This window comes from Anolis sagrei, chromosome 5 (genome assembly GCF_037176765.1).
Source record: "Anolis sagrei isolate rAnoSag1 chromosome 5, rAnoSag1.mat, whole genome shotgun sequence".
Lineage (NCBI taxonomy): Eukaryota > Metazoa > Chordata > Lepidosauria > Squamata > Dactyloidae > Anolis > Anolis sagrei.
In genome coordinates this window covers 183501026-183515288 of record NC_090025.1, presented here as the reverse complement: position 1 = coordinate 183515288, position 14263 = coordinate 183501026, and the positions used below count along the sequence as shown (strand labels likewise).

At 38.1% G+C, this 14263-nt stretch overlaps 1 protein-coding gene across 19 annotated transcripts in view; it reads right to left on the bottom strand.

Moving 5' to 3' along the window:
• Nucleotides 1-14263, bottom strand: part of PLEKHA5 (pleckstrin homology domain containing A5) — a 187089-nt gene that overhangs the window by 115972 nt on the left and 56854 nt on the right. The window contains exon 1 of one of the 19 annotated variants that reach the window (XM_060776611.2): nt 2456-2474. The exons of 17 other annotated variants lie outside the window; for them this stretch is intronic. The gene's annotated coding sequence lies outside the window, so the exon portion shown is untranslated. Of the gene's footprint in view, nt 1-502; nt 729-2455; nt 2475-14263 lie in introns of those variants that run through there. One more of the 19 variants, XM_060776621.2, reaches the window with a different exon arrangement.

Below are 14263 nucleotides of genomic sequence, written 5' to 3'. Positions count from 1 at the left end.
TAAAATTTAGGAAATGTTTTCAAGTTTATAAGGCTGTTTATTCTAAGAACTGGATACAAGCACTGAACAGTTATGAGATCCACCTCTGTAATTGTTTTTTAAAACATTTTGCATTATGCTTGCAATGAACTCTAACAGGCTGTTTCCATTTAAATAGATTTAAATTGTACTGAATGCAGAACATGCAGACAATCGCAAATCTAAAGTAATCACAGTTGTATTACGTAAGGCAATTAAGCAGGTGCAGTTCAATGAAGGGAACAAAAATTTCACAGGGTTTGATTTTCATACTACAGGCAATTCAACAAGTACTGCAGGAATTAAATTACATTTTTGCTACTGTCAAAATGAAAGCTCGGTTTACACAAAATGAATCTGTTCTTTTTCAAATAACCAGAAAGGAAAATGAATGCCAACACTTAGGGCTAGGCCTGGAAGAGAAAGGAATCTATCGCCAAACGTAAGACACAAGGGAGAAGAAATTCAACCTTTATTAACTTACCTGAAACAGTCTGCTGCTGAATTCGTGCTTTCTCCAAAATGAGGCTTATATCCATCTTAAGCCTTCAGTTTCTACCAATAAATCATGAACTCTCAAATATAACAATGACAAAAGAACATGCTGAGTTCTTTTCCTCTCTACTTCCAACGACTGTTCTACTGACAGATCTGAGAGATGCTGCAGAGTAAATATTCAATAGGAGCATGCTCTGTAACTACTTGAGAAAAACAGCCTGATGGTAGGCATCTCTGCATGTGATGGCCTACTTTCAAAACAAAACAGGACTGTAAATCAAATCGAAAAATCAGTAACTGCAATACGTCAGAAATACCATGAAATATTGATTTTTCCCTTCTCTCATGGACTCCCCACCGCCTTACGCCAACTTAATTGGGCCACTGACATGTACAGCTGCTATCTGACATATGTTACTGAAATACATACTCCATTATCATTGGATGTGTCAATATAACTATGTGATGCCTTTTGACAGACCAGAAAAGCATTTACTTGGTTGCTATTTGACCTCAAATCCCAGCAAAATCTTACTCTGTGACCCACATAAAGTTTTCACCAAAAGGTTTTCTAACTGATACTAAGACTTCAAACATCTAATACATTTTTGTATAAAGTATAACTGACATATCACAGGTTGTAGAAAAATAGTTTGGTGTCTGAAAGGGTATTTAAGATTTTTATTAAGATAACACTCAGTGTGCTTCGATATTGCCATGGCTACAAAAACTATTTTTATTTAAAACCAATGAACCAATACTTGAGTGTTTTGCAATAATCTGAAATAAAATAAATCCTATATATCACATTCTAATTTATTGTCGAAGGCTTTCATGGCCAGAATCACTGGGTTGTTGTAGGTTTTTGCGGGCTGTATGGCCATGGTCTAGAGGCATTCTCTCCTGACGTTTCGCCTGCATCTATGGCAAGCATCCTCAGAGGTAGTGAGGTGTTATACGTCTGTGAAATGTGGACCATCTACAAATGTCACACTCAATTTCTGGAATGATTCCATCAACATTGCCTCTGAAAAATCCTACAAATCTCTTGGGAAGATAGGCAAGCAAATGTCAGCATTCTGGAAAAAGCAAAGGCCACCACCTTCGCCATCAACTTTGCTGAACTGGCCACATTGCCCGAATGCTCAATCACCATCTTCCGATAATAGTTCCAACAGACCTCACTACCTCTGAGGATGCTTGCCATAGATGCAGGCAAAACGTCAGGAGAGAATGCCTCTAGACCATGGCCATACAGCCCGAAAAAACCTACAACAACCCACATTCTAATTACTTCAGTGGGACACGAAGTTCTTACTGATTTTTTCTCAATTTTTCTTTTTGTTTGGGAAACATTTGAGAAAGAAATATCTATTCTAAAACCTCTTTTTGCTGTTGTTTTTGATGTCAAAGGACAGGCTTCAAGGGACTGAGCAAAAAGAGATGAACATCACTAAAGGACTGCAATCAGATGAGAAATAATTTCAAGTTGCACTCCACCCACACTTCATAATTGACAATTACTCACCCATCTGCCCATCAAAGCTACTTTCAAAATGCAAAAAACATGAGCTTTGAATCACTGTTAAAATCTTCTCAACATTGATATATTATTAAAATATAAAAATCATGTTATTATTTATTAAAACATACTTAAAATTCCGAACAATACTTTATGAAATCTTGACAGTTGTTAATAAAATCCAATTCTTGTAAAGGCATTATTTCAAAAACTTATGTAGCACATTTAAAAAAGAAATTCAGAAGATGCAAAACATCTTAAGTCAAGGCACTGTCTCAAAATGATGAAAAGTAAATTGGGAAAAAGTATTTGCAAATAGAAACATCAATGAAGTAACAAAAACACCCCAGCAGAAATTTAAACAACCTTGAAAAATAAGCAGAATGTGTGTAGTTTCTCATGCTGTGCTCTACTTACCTAAGCCTTTCCCAACCTATCCTATTCGCCTTCTTATACAGAAAATATAGAGACGACGCAAAAGAGCTAATCTCACACATGTACTCTGCATGCTCCCTTCTCAGTTCCCAGAGGGTGTTGCTAAGAGGAGTAACTTGGAGGGCAAATAAAAAACAGCCCACGGAGAACATCCATAGCATTGCTATGGAGACTCAGCACAGACTTTATCTCTTTCCTTGGCAGGAAGACCCATCAGGCATGTAGCGGGGGGGGGGGGGGCTTCAGACCCCCCCCCCCCCGAAATTCTCATGGTGGTTCGCGAAAAGGCCTTACTGGTGCATTATTTAAACTGTTATGTTTATTCATATCATGATCTGATCACCCTACTCAATATATCCCATATGCATGGGGGTATTGGGGTAATGATACAAAAGGTTTGCTAGGGCAGAGCCTCTTTCACTCGGACTCAGCCCCCCCCAAAACAAACTCAACCCCCCCCCAAATCGAAATCCTGGCTACGGGCCTGAATCAAACCATTCTTCTTCTCTCACGTCAGGAAGAGAAGAAGAGAGACCTGCATACAAGTCTCTCTCTTTGTGTGTGTGTGTGTGTGGGTGGGGGGATCCTTCAACTCTGGAGACAGATAATGTAGCTCCCTTTTATCTTTCCAGAATTACTAATTCCAGCATCTAGAGCACACAAGCTCATTCCACAAAAGTTACTTTACTAGCATTATGCTCATGAAAGAGTAAAGAAAAAGGGGCAAAATCAAACACCCAAAGATTCTCCTCCTCTCTCACACACACATGCATGCACTCTCTCACTCAGTTGCCCATCCACCGACTGGCCATCCCCTTCCAAGAATACTGCTTCAAACAGTGTTCTTGGAAGGGGGTGGTCTGATCTTCTCAATCTATATTAACAGACTGTTGCCACATTAGGCAAAGCATGTCTGTTCAGGTTCCAACCAGGCTGTAAGTAGGATGAGGTGTCATCCAACAATGAGCAAGGTCACAATAGGGAACTGTGACAGAGGTCTTGCTTCTGGTTATCGAAGTCTGGCTCATTCGTGGAAGGGAGTCAGAAACATCAACCCAAACAGAGGAGCCTGCTGGTTGTTAAGGTGAGCTGGAGAGGACATTAATGCCATCTTAATGTATACAGAGCAGTTGCAGATCCATAATTCTAGATTATGAATCTGTAACTGCAATAGAGAAAGTCATGTGTTATTTATAAATGAGCCAAGAAAGATTATGACAAGATTTAAGTTGTATTTTACATTCAAATCCCTTAAAACAGACATTTCAAATTAGATTAGAAATAGATTTTCTTCTAGTTTTCTCCTCAAAACATGCAAGTAGTGCATACAAATGGCAAGCCACAGACAGAGGGAATTTAAAAGAAATCCTGGCTATAAAATAATTTCTTGTATTGAATGTCTCTGTATAATGTTTCTGCCAGCTCATGAAACATTTATGTTTACTAGATATTGAAGCAGGATAAAGAACTCAAATCATGATGCAAGCTAGGAGCTTAGTGGGGGATTGAAGCTCTGAAATATCAAATTCTAAAATGTAATGGGAACGAAGGTGGTGCCCTCACCTGGTCATAATAATTTCTGCAGCTTCACAGACTATTTTTCTAACCATAGCTTCAAAAGCAGCATCAAGCAACTCAAGCAATATCACATCAGATAGGCTAATGTGGGCAATCATTTTCTCATTCAAAATGCTTGTATCACAATGAAGAATGCTAAAACAATGACAATCACAGATGGTGTATTTCTAAAATGATAATGCACAGACATTTTATAGAAATATACACATTTTACTGACTTAACTGTTCAGCTCCAACAGCTGCAATTAAAATGTGATGTGTCATAACCAGTAAACTCTGCTGTTTATAATTTCTCAGAAGAAATAACAGTACAAATATTTAGAAACTATGCATTTCATATTAAAACAACTTTTTAACGTGAATTATTGAGTTGCAGGAAAACAACTGTTATGTGCAAAGCTTCATACATGTATGCCTTGTGCATACCATAACACACTTACTCTTTAAAAAGCCTTAAAAAGATTATTCTACTTTTAACAACAGAACACTGAGCTTGGAGGAAAGGGTGGACAGGATGAGCAGTGATACTCCTTGTTCTGCCCTAAGACATTCTAACTGAAGTGGAACTTGAATTTGTATTCCTAAGCTCAACTCTGTACCCAACATTGAAGGTTAACACTGGGGTCAAATCATTCCAGTTACCAATAGGACACGTACCTGTAAGTTATATAGGGATACAACAGAAATGTTATTTTCTAAGCGAAACGTATAAGTCTAAACTACACAAAGATTCTACTTTCTTGACCTATTAATCTCTATGGAGAGGAACACAAAGAAATGTTATTCTGCATAATGTTTTAGCACATGGCAGGGACTGGATTCTGATAGCTTCTAATTCTATAAGTTTGTAATTCTATGATTTTACATCGACCTTTTCATCTCCTCCCTATGGCAGTACAGTACTGAGCTTCGCCATATATTAGGAACTGAAGTGATTAGGGATGATATGTAACATTTTCTGAATGTATTACATAAATTGTAACACTAGGAGAATAAAATATCACCTGAAAACTACAGCAGCTTTGGGAAGACATGAAATGTTCAAGCATTTGAATGCTAAGCCTAGAATTATCTAAGAAAAATAAACTAAAAGCTAAGTCCCTAGGGAGCTACATCACAAAGCCAATCTAATTATTCTTAGTCACAGACCAATACTTCTTTAGATAGAATTCCCAAATGCTGACTCGGGAATAATGTGTAGGATGATGTGAATGCATCTCTTGGTTCCCTAGTATCAGTGTCCAGCACACAACCTCATTAAAGAAACGAAAGAGAAACTGGACTTCCTTGGTGCATGCTATCCCCAAGTTACGAACAAGATAGGTTCTGTAGGTTTGATCTTTTGTTGAATCAGTTTTTAAGTCAGAACAGGTACATTTTTAAGTTTAACTCCAGCCAAAGATAGGTAGATAAATAGGTGTGTGTGTGTGTGTACATGCATGCTCTGGATAGCTGTTCAAAAGATTTCACCTCACTTTCTGTTACTGTCAGAATTGAATTTTGGAAAAATGGATTCTTGTACTAACAAGGATGAAGCTTCCATGGAGACCTCTTTTCCCCATCATAACCCCATGATAACTTCTAGGAGTGAATTTCGCTTCCAAGAGATAGATTTTTCTCACTTCCTGTTGTCTCACTCTTGTTCTTAACTAGACGTCGTTTGTAAGTCAGATGTTTATAACTCAGGACTGCCTGTATTTTACTGTTATTCCCCAACAAGGAGCTGCAGCTGCTGAAGACCCATTGCATTCATGCCTTGAACAACAAAGGAACAAGGAGAGATTGAGCCAACCCAGCAGTTATTAAGTAGAAGATTCTAATAGGCACCTGTACTTTGGAGACAGTTGAGAAATGCACCCTCTCCCTCTCTTGTTGTTTTTGACTCTCCTTGACAAATAGAAGTCCTTTTTGGTATTCATGTTTTCCTAACCTTAGATTGACCGTGATTTATAACTTTGTTTTAGTTTCTATGGACTACTGACTTGCTGAACTTTCATCTACAGCAGATGAAAAGGAATTGAGCATTAGATGGGAAACACACTGAGAGTGTGGAGAGTGGACAGTTACATCCAAAATGCTTATGTAAGAGCCCTAGATAGTTCCAAATAATGCACTGTGCAAACACAGCTAATCAATTTCTGCGAATCACAGAACTCATAAAGAACAGCAGACATTTTGGCAAGTCAGTAATCCAATTTTATCAAAACCAAAAGCTGCATTTTAATTAGTACAGAACATTAGGCAATGTGCACCTTGTTAAGAAATCTGTTTTGGCCACACTGATAGGTAAAACAGCTGCTTAAAACATGCGTAACTTAATCATACAAGTGTGTTCTCCAAACCTGTGTACAGATACATAGGAAATCTGAACAGGAAGCTTAATTTTCCAGCCATTAAGATTGTTGACCAGTCAGTACTGATTATTTCTATCTGGTCAGAAGAACAACAGCACATTAAATGTGTCTGAACCTCCCTCCACTACAGCTCTTACTGTAAGTTTTTGTTTAAAAGTCATTAAGATTTTTTAAAGATTACTATTGTCTGAAATATCTGTTGAAAACATTGTTTCATTCCAAACAGAACTGCATTGTTGCCACCTTCACAAACAGGTAGTCTGATAGGTATTGTCGAAGGCTTTCATGGCCGGAATCACTCAGTTCTTGTGGGTTTTTTCGGGCTATATGACCATGTTCTAGAGGCATTTCTCCTGACGTTTCGCCTGCATCTCACCCTGGTCATTCCACAGATATATAAACCCCTTTTTTTCCCCAGCTCTGGCAGACCTCACCTCTGAGGATGCTTGCCATAGATGCAGGCGAAATGTCAGGAGAAATGCCTCTAGAACATGGCCATATAGCCCGAAAAAAACCACAAGAACTGAGTCTGATAGGTCTTTGTTACCTAACAAAAAGTTTCTCCAGTTGTGTCTTTTTTTATTTTATTCATTACGCTACAGTACACATCTCCCTTCATATCACTGCTAAGAATAATACTACTGGATTTCTTATGTTTGGATTCAGAAAGTGGCTCACTCTACAGAATGACTGATGGGAGCCTCAGACACCCTGCTGGAGCTTCAAAAGATTTTGTGAATGAGACTGCCCTTGATTGTTGTATTTTGGCCTACTATTTCAGAAAGAGAAATTTAAAACACCAGACACATAGTGATTTAGAAGACAGAATTCAGTGGCTCAGTTCTTTTGGACCAACAAAATAACTCAATAGTGATATAGTTGTACTTAAACCCGCCATCTCCAGACAACGCAGTTGTCTTAATGTTCATTGGGATATCAATTATATGAAACCATTAAGGGATGTTGTCTCCCAAAATGATGGAGTACTGTAGAGAACTAAAACAACAGAGTGTTTTAAAAATTATTTACTATAAAACATTACTTTTATCTTCGTTATAGGTAAACACAGCAGGTTAAAAGAACATACATATCTGTGTTTCAGTGCCATCTTCTTCCCTAAAATTATATCTGTCTTGTAAACAAGCAAACTATACATCAAAAGCAGCCAATGCTGTACTGACCTTCCATGGTTTTTTACCTAATTTATCTCTAAATTTTCGCAGCCCCTATTTCTTCAAATAAAACACAATTAAAACTTAAGATTACTACTAAAAAGAGTAGACAATCTTTAATTCAGACAATATAGGTCTTTAATTCTGTAAAAAATGTGGGATTACTCTTAGAAAATTGAAGATAAACAATGACTCAGTAAGTGACTTCTGATTTGCCATTTCTAAGACCTGTTCACATCAGTTAAGCACAGATGACAATTATCCAGCCTCCTGTCCATTTCAGCTTGAAAGAATATGAAACCAGTCCATGAACCCAAAAGCACAGGAGGCTGTATGACACATTTCTTCACAAAATAAATAATCCTGTCAGCACAATTGCTGAACTCCTTCACCACAAATTGTGAACTTTCTAGTTCTACGAATTAAAAATTGTTCTGTGACATCTATCATCACAAGCTAGAAGAGGCATGTACATGGCCATGGAGTTCTGTGTTTGTGGGAACTAATGTAGTGGTTAGTCACACTTTCTCATTCTCAGAGAAAGTCAATGATAAATCACTTTTGAACAAATCTTGCCAAGAAAACTCTGTGATAGAGCAGCTTTAGAAACTCCATTAAGTCGGAAACAACTTAAAGACACACAATAACAATTCATGGGGTTACCATAAGTCGACAGACAATTTGAAGGCATGTATACACCTATATAAATAAAAATGTAATGTTAGTTTGTGGGATTAACAGAACTCAAAAACCACTGGACGAATTGACACCAAATTTGGACACAAGACACCTAACAACCCAATGTATGTCCTTCACTCAGTTGTAGTTGTAGTTGCTGGGATTTATAGTTTACCTACAATCAAAGAATATTCTGAACCCCATGTAAGCCACTCCGAGTCCCCATTAGGGAGATGATGGCGGGGTATAAATAAAGATTATTATTATTATTATTATTATTATTATTATTATTAATTGGTGGGCATTGACTTTGAGTTTTGGAGTTGTAGTTCACCTACATCCAGAGAGCACTGTGGACTCAAATAATGATGGATCTGGACCAAACTTGGCACGAATATTCTATATGCCCAAATATGAACACAGATGGAGTTTGGGGTAAATAGACCTTGACACTTGGGATTTGTAGTTACTGGGGTTTATAGTTCACCTACAATCAAAGAGCATTCTGAATCCCACAAATGACAGAATTGGGGCAAATTTCCCACACAGAACCCCCATGACCAACAGAAAATACTTAAGGCCATCCAGTCCAACTCTCTTCACCAGGGCAAGAAATGTAATCAGAGCCCTCCTGACAAAGAGCCATCCAGCCATAGATATAGATAGATAGATATGATTCACACACACACAGAAATATAGTATCATAGATTTGAAAGGGACCCCTAAAGAAGGACTATGATATGTTGCATGTTCCAGAGTAGGCAAACCAGACACTCTCCACATCAACACTGACAAAGAAACAACAAGAAATACTATTTATCCACAAGCATAAAGAAATCACATATATTAGAAACCAACACTTTCTCATTACTTTATTTTCCGGATCACCAGACTGGGCCACAGCAACGCATGGCAGGGGACAGCTAGTATAAGATAAATTACTAAATTTGACTGTATGAATGAACTCTTACATGCACTCTCCAAATAGGTAAAAACCAAAATCATCTTAAGGCTGAAAAGATGGGTTGCCATGGAAGACTGAAGAAATGACAGATCACGTGCATTGGAAAACTTGTAAAAATGTCAGGTTTTCTATGCTGAATCAGTATGAGGAATGTATAAAAAAAATTTAATTTTGGCATTAACAAAACAGCAATCAAATAGTGGTAAACATCCCATTGGCATAATTCAATCCTTAGAAATGGAACTCTCCCTCACAGTTTTATTACAAAACATGAATAACTTGACAATTTAAAAGGAACAAGGCCTTTTGCACACTGTAAACAAAATGGCAAACAAAGCTTTATTTTCAGTTCAGTTTACCAAATTACATGTTGTATCGCAATAAGGATTGGGAACATTTCAAAAGAATACAGAAATGTGGGTTTCTTAAAACTGATGACATCCTAACAATTTCTCTTTATATCTCTCAATCCATGGCACACATTGTTATGGCCAGTTGGAGCTATAGGCCATTGTGAAATGTGTGTAGTATCTGACAGCATAATGCCACTGGTTCATCCTTGTATTTTGTCAGCTACAACACAGGATGGCAGTGATAACAGTTGTGGCCAATTCATTTCAAAACCAGCCCTACTGTCTGGATGGGTCCAAAGCTAGGGGATACTCTGAATTCTAAACCAGAATGCAGACTAATCTAAACCAGAGTTCAGATTATCCCTCAACTCTGGTCAACACAGGGCAAGGCTGTGTTAAGGTGGCTTTGCTATCTATTATCCCGGATCAGCTTCATGTGGCATTTGGTTGCCACAGAACTGATTCGAGCCTGTTCCAACTTAAGTCCCCAGTGCAGATGTGACCCTTGTCTAGCACTCAAACCACTGCATCTCACAGGCTTCCTACACTAGTGCATTTTTTTGTTTTTAATTTCTTAAAACACATTGGTTCTTTCTAAGATGAAGGGAAGGATACTTTTGTACACACATAAGTTGGAGAAATTCTTTCTTCTTATACCATCATTACATTTGTTTCAGTTTAAAGCCAAAATCCAACCAACAGAACAATCTTTTATTTTGTTTCTTGTACACGGGATGGTGTGATATGCTTGCCTATAACTCAGGGACTATTTTTACATGTCAGGCATGTAGTCACAGTCTGCCTCCCTCAAATTCAATTCCGAATGGACGACATGAACACTGTGATATTACAGGTCAACAACCAAGAGGCAAGTCATGTTTGTAGTGCAAGAGTTGCAGTTACCACATACACTGTCATACTGCATCACTCATATCATATTCTTGTTTGGATGTAGGCTGGCAGACATATAATCAACAACTTCATAAACATATCCTATGCTTCAAGTCTGAATACAAGAACCTGAAGTGTAGAAAGACAGTGAGAAATTCAATAAACACTGCTCTTGGATCTTTGAGGAAAGGACAGAAGTCACTCAAGAGATTCTTCTTAGGAAGACCTGTCTCATATATTGAAAAAAATGACAGGTGAAGAATGGATGTTGGTGTTAGAAGAAAGAAAGGAAACATACCACAAAAGCTTTCAATAGTAATTCAATTTCAAGTTTATATCAATGTGCAGAAAGGTTACACTTCAGGCAAGATAAATTCTGGAAGCCCATTACTCCAAAGCAGAAAAAAGGAGCAGCTTCTTTGCAATAAGATTTTCAATAGCCAGTGCTAAGTAATCCATTTATCCTCTGCTAACTTTTGCTTATTTTAGAAGAAATGCAAACCAAACTGACCATGAGAAAGCTTTGTTTGGTTTTACATTTTCAAGCTTGAAGAGAAAATTCTACAAGAATCACACAAACCTCCAAAAAAAAAAAAGATTTTTTTTTTTTTTGCTAAAGATGACCAGACTAAGGTACTTGGATCACTCTATTTTCAGTAGCTAATCTTCACCCCATTGTGACAAGGGGAAAAAAGGCAAAAATCCCAAGGCAGTTTTGCTGGCCAAAAATAGTTTGACAGACTAGAAAAAAATGTTGGCAAAAAGTCTATGATGACACAAGAGCAAGAAAATGTCAGTCAGATTTTCTGCCACTTGCCTGATAAGATTTAATTTGTTAAAATATTTACAAACCACCTTTCTATGCTGAACAAGCCCTCCAAGGCACAGTCAAACAAATTTGCAATAACAAACCATATGAAGAAGAAAAAAGGCTATAAAACCATGAGAACAGCCTGTCTTACATAAGCACTGAAACTTTGGTTTGCTTGTGCTCTCCTCGCAACAGAAAATATTTGCAAATAAGTTATTATTCCCACATAGGAAGGTTCTTACAGAGACTGAAAAGCAGACATAAGCACGCTAAATGAGCTCCAAATTCAAATCTCACTTCTGACATGGATTAGGGTAGCCTATACTGGCTATTCAATCTGCACAGCCTTCCCCTAACCTTCCAGATTCCTGAGTTTCAATGGACACAAATCATATCCAACATGAAAAGTGTCCAGAATTATGGGAGCTGGTTGGGGAAGAATTCCAGCCAGATCTTTGGGGAGGACTACTTCTCTGTCCCACTACCACCATAGGAACATTTGGTAAGGATCCAGAAAGCAGCCTTCATAGTGGTTGGCCATAGCCTGTAGAACTCTCTTCCATAGGAAGTTGATTAGCCCTCTTCCTGCTCTCTTTCCATCAGGTTAAGAGATTTCTATTTAGGCTGGCCTTTGAATTTTAATCATATGCCAAAACTGTATTTGAAAGTGGGATGCTGTGTTTTAATTTTGAATGTATTGTTGAAGGCTTTTAACAATACATTAATTTTGAATGTTTTAATTTTGAATGTTTTCAATTATTCTAAAGGCATTGTGAACTCTTAGCATTGTGCTTTTAATAGAATTCTTGCTTTTAAAACTATTGCTTTTAAAACTATTGCTTTTAAAACTAACATTTAGCGAAACTTTTATGTACAACTAGCTTGGGTACCTGTGATGCCTGGGTTATTGATTGTTTTTAGATATTAGGTAGTATCAGTTTGATAATTTGTAACTCTATTTTTTAGAAAAAAAGTCAGTCTTTCCTTTTGTTTTTTGTGGGTGAACTACAATTCCCCAAAATTGTGGATCAATCACCCCAAACCCCGCCAGTATTTTAAGTTGGCCATGTTGCATTTTTGTGTATCATGGGGCCGGGGTGGGAGGCGGGGGTGGGGTTGCGTATCAAATTTGGTCCAGGTCTGTCATTCACAATAGTCTGTGGTAGCTAGAACCAATAGGAAAGCTGCGAGCAACATTGCCACACTGCCGCCCACAAACTTACATACATATACTTTTATGATATAGATACAGATACAGATAATATTATTGCCTTGGATACCATGGCAAGAAAAAGGCAGAACATAAATTAATTAAATAAAATAATGTGGAGAATATGCTTTGAAACTTCAAGATATTTTAGCTTATTATAATCTATTCAAGTGAGCTTCTTAAAACCAATGTGTAAACACTAGTTGGAATCAGATTTTAGATCAGCACAGAAGAGGAACACATTCTACCACATACAGGGAGTATCAACCACCGGTAAAATGATGAAATATAGGCATTGGGAAATGAGTTCAACTTAGGACCTTCCCATCTCACATTTTAAACACAAACAATAAATGCAATCTCAATCATTGTTAAATGCAATGAAAACACATTTCTCTAGGGAGAAGTCCCAGCAGATTGGAGGAAGGTGAATGTGGTCCCAATCTTTAAGAAGGGAAAAAAGGACAAATCAAACAATTATTGTTCGGTCAGCCTCACATCAATGCCAGGCAAGATTCTGGAAAAGATTGCTAAGGAAGTGGTCTGCAAACACTTAGTAACAAATGCAGTCATTGCCTATAGTCAACACAGATTTATCAAAAACAAGTCATGCCAGACTAATCTGATCTCTTTTTTTGATAGAGTTACAAGCTGGGTAGATATGGGGAATGCTGTGGATGTAGCATATCTGGACTTCGACAAGATCCCCCATGACCTTCTGGCAAACAAACTAGTCAAATGTGGGCTAGGCAAAACTACGGTTAGGTGGATTTGTAATTGGTTAAGTGAACGAACCCAGAGGGTGCCGTCCTGGGCCCAGTCCAGTTCAACATCTTTATTAATGACTTAGATGAAGGGTTAGAAGGAATAGTCAATACTCCAGAAGACAGGAACAGAATTCAAAACGATCTTAACGGATTAGAGAAATGGGCCAAAATTAACAAAATGAAGTTTATCAATGACAAATGCAAGGTGCACTTAGGCAGAAAAAATGAAAAGCAAAACAACAGAATGGGGGACGCGTGGCTCGAGAGCAGTACATGTGAAAAAGATGTTGGAGTCCTTGTGGACAACAAGTTAAACATGAGTCAACAATGTGATGCGGTGACAAAAAAAGCAAATCGGATTTTGGCCTGCATAAACAGGAGTATAGTGTCTAGATCCAAGGAAGTCATGCTACCCCTCGATTCTGCCTAGGTTAGACCACACCTGGAATACTGTGTCCAATTCTGAGCACCACAATTGAAGGGAGATGTTGACAAGCTGGATTGTGTCCAGAGGAGGGCAAGTAAAATGATCAAAGGTCTGGAGAGCAATCCCTATGAGGAGCAGTTTAAAGAGCTGGGCATGTTTAGCCTGAAAAAGAAAAGACTGAGAGGAGACATGATGAGGGCCATGTAATAAGGATGTGAGAAGAAGTCATAGGGAGGAGGGAGAAAGCTTGTTTTCTGCTGCCCTGGAGAATAGGGCGCAGAACGATGGCTTCAAACTACAAGAAAGGAGATTCCATCTAAACATTAGGAAGAACTTCCTGACTGTGAGAGCTGTTCAGCAGTGGAACACTCTGCCCTGGAGTGCGGTGAAGGCTCCTTCTTTGGAGGTTTTTAAACAGAGACTGAATGGCCATCTGCCAGGGGTGCTTTGAACACGACTGTCCTGCTTCTTGGCAGGAGGTTGGACTGGATGGCCCATGAGGTCTCTTCCAACTCTATGATTCTAAGGTAGTTTTATGTTACAATACATAGTGTTTTGTTGCAAGTATTGCCTGGAATGTGGTGC